The sequence below is a fragment of the Nematolebias whitei genome, chromosome 7, assembly GCF_014905685.2.
Source record: "Nematolebias whitei isolate Nwh7 chromosome 7, NemWhi1, whole genome shotgun sequence".
Lineage (NCBI taxonomy): Eukaryota > Metazoa > Chordata > Actinopteri > Cyprinodontiformes > Rivulidae > Nematolebias > Nematolebias whitei.
Window position 1 is genome coordinate 26,228,495 of NC_056504.1, and position 5,091 is coordinate 26,233,585.

Sequence of the window (5,091 nt, forward strand, 5' to 3'; positions counted from 1 at the left end):
CTGAGGCAGGCTTGAAACACAAGAGTCAGGGTGGCTTCTGGGTAATACCAGATGGCTAGGCCTCAGACTGACGAAGCCTCTTGGATGAGGGGCGAAACGTTTCTTTTTAACAAAAAAAACGAAGTCCAGATGACATGATTCAACCTTTTTTGTTGTTATATACCTGGATGACTGAGAAAACAAACTTTGTGTTTTTGAAACCATTAGTGAAAAGGCCAGACTTCAGGGGTATCTGAGGCAGGCTTGAAACACAAGAGTCAGGGTGGCTTCTGGGTAATACCAGATGGCTAGGCCTCAGACTGACGAAGCCTCTTGGATGAGGGGCGAAACGTTTCTTTTTAACAAAAAAACGAAGTCCAGATGACATGATTCAACCTTTTTTGTTGAACACTAAATAATTGCCTTTAAATGCTTACAACTGGTGCATGGTGACAAATGAGTGGGAGACATTAATTACTGTTCAGGATCACACACTGAGCGCTACCATTGTTTCATTTGTAAAGCACAACAACAACAGGTCGTAAAGCTTGAGCTGCTGAAAGAATGATCAAGCTGTTGTACAATCACGCTTGATTTTGGTGACTGTGGCATGTGATACAATGTAACGAAACGGGACGTGCAAAGAAAAACAAAAGCTGAGGAGTCACAGGTGCCTTGGCTAGAATTTGGAGTTTTGTGACCTCCTTTCTTTTAAGCTGCTCTTGTTTTGTCTTCAACGTCTATTGAGACAATTAGGAGCCACTGCCATGAATGCACAATGACTGTTTGGATGATCCGAGTGTTTAAAGGCTGCACATAACTCTATCTTTGAGTTGATTACCAGTTCGAATGTATTTGTGAGCTTGCCAAAGAAGAAGACGCAGAGTGTGCATGGGTGAAAAAACAATGGTGTCTAATGATAAAATGATTAATTGACTAACTCTCATAGCATTTCACAGACCAGATTGGCTTAAATACATTTAAAAATTATAAATATACATGATCCAGAATAGACCAGACCATTAAACTGAGCTGAGCAGTAAAGTCTTCACAAACAGAGATGCATTTGAAGTTGGGATAAAAAATGATTCAAAGCATCATCCCCTCTCAATATCCATCTCTTCATGTTCTGTAAAACACATCCTTAAAGGCAAAGAACTGCATAAAATGAAAAAGTAAACTTTAAAGTGAGTCAGTCCTTTGGCACAGAAGCCCTGCATTTTTCATTCACAGAAATCCACCAGGGTCCAATCATCTGGTATGGTTGCACTGACCCTGAACTTGCTGTGGCCACCGTGGTCCAGGTACAAAACTGGAGTCCCCACAAATGACCCCTTCACCTCATCTCAGACAAACTAAATGCCAAAGAGTTTGAGGTACTCTGTATGCTGAGGCAGTTTTACTTCAGCAAAAAGACAAGAACAGTCAGATTAGATAAAAGAGGCTGCTGACACTATCCCCTTAAGAGAACTGCAAGCTGATTAAAATGTATTGGACTTGCATTTCTCTAATCTATTTTCATGACAAATTTCTTTATCAAGGTATAAAAAAAGCAACTGAGCACACAGTTCTCCAACCCACAAATATCCCTCAAGTACTGCAGGACAAGTAGGTATTAAATGGCAATTTCATAACACTGTAAAACTTACTATGAATGAAAAAAGTACAAAAAGACATACTTTTATTCTGAGCATCCTTCCTTTCTTTTACTGTGTGTCAAAAATCAACTTAGCTGTTGAACTTGGTGAAATTTGTGGTTGTTATGTTTGTAGCAGCTACTGTAGCCTCAAGCAAAACTGAAGGAAGAACTACAGAAGTCAAATCAGCTAATTTTCCTTTAAAAAAAATGAAAAAATTTAAACTACCAGAGGGACCAGAGAAAAAATATTGCCAGTGTGAAAAGGATCAGGGTATTAGATTATGCAAGAAGAAGTCTTGATTTTAGGACATGTCCTCAAGCTGTATACTGGACTTTAAGACTTTCACTTTTGTCCAAAATTAGTCACATTTCATTCATTGCATAATTATAAATGTAAAAACTGTTGTATCTGAAACTCAACAGTTTTAAATTAATCTTGGAAATAACTGCTAAACTTTTATCATCAGCTCTGATTCACACAGTCTGTAAAAAAGGACATAACCACTGAGTTTGATACAGGATGAACGTTGTGCATTTCTTGTTGTGGATTCTTCTTCTTTGGCTTTTCCCTCTTCAGGTCACAGTGAGTCATCCTCCATCTCATTATGTCCTCATCCTCTGTCCTCACTCCAACTACCTCCGTGTCCTCTCTAACTGCATCCATATATCTCCTCTTTGTCTTTTTCCTGGCAGCTGCATTTCTAACATCCTTCTACCAATATACCCACTGTCCCTCCTCTGGACATGTCCAAACCATCTCAGTCTGGTCTCTCTAACTTTATCTTCCAGTTGTTCAACCTGTGCTGTACCTCTGATAATCTCATTCCTAATCTTATCCATCCTTGTTGAGGTTTTCCTTGAGAGTGACAACTTCATTTCTGACACTTCCAGTTCTTTCTCCTGTCTTTTTGTCAATATCTCTGTCTCCAGACCATACAACATAGCTGGTCTCACCACCGTCTTGTAAATTGTTCCTTTGCCCTTTGCTGACACCCTTTTGTCGCAAATCACTCCTGAAACTATTCTCCATCCAGTCCATCCTGCCTGGACTCTCTTTTTCACCTTTTTACCACACTCCCCATTTTCCTGGACAGTGGACCCCAAGTACTTGAAGTCCTGCACCTTTGTGACCTCTGCTCCTTGTAGCCTCACTGTTCCATCGGTCTCCCTTTCATTCACACACATGTACTCTGTCTTACTATGGCTGACTTTCATTCAACTTCTTTCAAGTGCATACCTCCACCTCTCCGAGTTCTCTTCCACGTGTTCACTGTTCTCACCACAGATCACAATGTCATCTGCAAATATCATAGTCCATGGGGATTCCTGCCTGACCTCATCTGTTAGTCAATTTCTTAGGCATTTCTTGTTGTGGATTACTTATTTATTTTCTTCAACTCTTATTTTATTTTGTCAAATCAGACCAGCTGTTCTCCTTTCTCACTTTCAGTCACACCTGATTTAGATATGTCATTAGCACACCTGTTTCTTATGCTAATTTTGTCCTTCTGGCTGTGTATATATCCTGGTTTTGTCATGGCTTTGTCCCCAATTAGGGTATAAAATTATATAATAATAATAATAATAATAATAAAAATAAAAGACACATGTCATACAGTATTAGGACTAAGAAACTCACTTTTAAAGATAAAAGTAGTTGTAGTCCTGTAAAAAAAAGTACATCCCTGTAACTTATTTCATCAACTTCATGAGTTGTATTTTTGGGTGAGCAACAGGATATAATAGATGTGTCTCCTATGGTACAGCTGAGGCAGGAACAACTGCTGCAGATCTATATTTGTCTCATAAGCCTGTGACAGAGGGCACAGACTCTTCTGTCAGGCGCCACGTCAGCCTGCCAATGAGAGTTACTGCATCACTGATATTGAGACACCAGGGGCGTCACAGGTCTTTCACCTGGGGGCAACAATTCAAAGATATGATGAGTCAAAAACAGAGAGGCAACAAGTGAAGAGATAAAATGCACAGATGGAATGAGTGGGGAAAAAAGGTGAAATCTATTTTATGGTTATCTACAGAGGCTGAAGTTATTCTTTGCTTGTTAAGTCTGTGAAGAAGTGTAACGAGAAAGCAAAACCTAAACTGTCTGTTGAGACTTTTTGTTCCTACTTAAAATGCAAAAGTGCACCACAAACAGTTTCAATAGTCACATTCTTCAAAGCAGAATGCAGAAATAGATTTTCTCAAGTAAATTATCCATGTTTAGTAACTTGGATCATTAAAGAGTGCATGTGTTGCACTCGGAAACTTGTAAAACTCCTAAGCATAAATAAACCACAATCATGTTCATGTTAATTACAAAAAATAAAGTTTGTAATACTTCAAAAGTTGTTAAGGAAGTTTGGTTAATATTATTATGTAATACTGTCTCCATGCATGCATATTTAACCAGATTCATTATCTCTGAGAGGGTGTTCATGTTTTGCTGCTCAGCTTTTCAGAATGTGCCACAGTACCCATGAGCCAAACAGCTCCACTGTTGTCAAATCTAAAAGCTGTTCCTTTGTCCCCTGCTGTCAGCTGTCATCACAGGAATGATGCAACCAACTCCACCCAGTTGATCCGAGTTTCATCAGCGGCAGTTCTCATTTCAGAACTGGCCCTGCAGCTCACCACACCCAACCAAAATTTCCCAGAACCTGGTGTGGTGGATTTCTGACTACACCTGTGAAATGATTATTGACGTCTGCTCAAACATCAGATTAACTTTGTGTTAATAGAAAAGCACAATAAGTTATGTGCAGCACTGTGCTTATGGTTTGAAGTAATTAACTTCTATAAAGGCAGTATCTTATTAAGCTGTTAGACACTAGTTAGTGGCTCAAACTTGACTAAGTGTTGCAAGAAATATGTAAACGGCAATGAAAAGGAGTGAAAAAAATAATCAAAATCCAAATAAAAACAGTGAAATAACTCTCGGTAAACTAAAAAACAATTATGACAGCATTTAAAATGTTTTCAGAATTTCTTAGATTAATCTTAAATTTAAAATGTAAATAATCAGGGAGGAATCGAGACTTTTGCACTGCACCATTTTGAATCTTTAAGGCAAAACATGCTTTTCAAGTACAATTCGCTCTTCTCATACATTTTATTAATATGAATTAAAGAAGGAACCTACGACGAAAGTATTAGGACTACACTAAGGAAAAAATCATTATGAATGAGAATAAAGTCATAGTATTATGAAAATAAAGTTGTATGACAAGAAAGTCATAATATTACGATAATAAAATTGTACGACAATAAAGTTATAATATTACGAGAATAAAGTCGTACGACAGTAAAGTCATAATATTACGAAAATAAAGTTGTATGACAAGAAAGTCATAATACTACGAGAATAAAGTCGTACGACAGTAAAGTCATAATTTACAAGAATGAAGTCAAAGCATTACAACAATGAAGTTGTACAAGAATAAAGTCAGTATTAGGAGAATAAAGTTGTATGA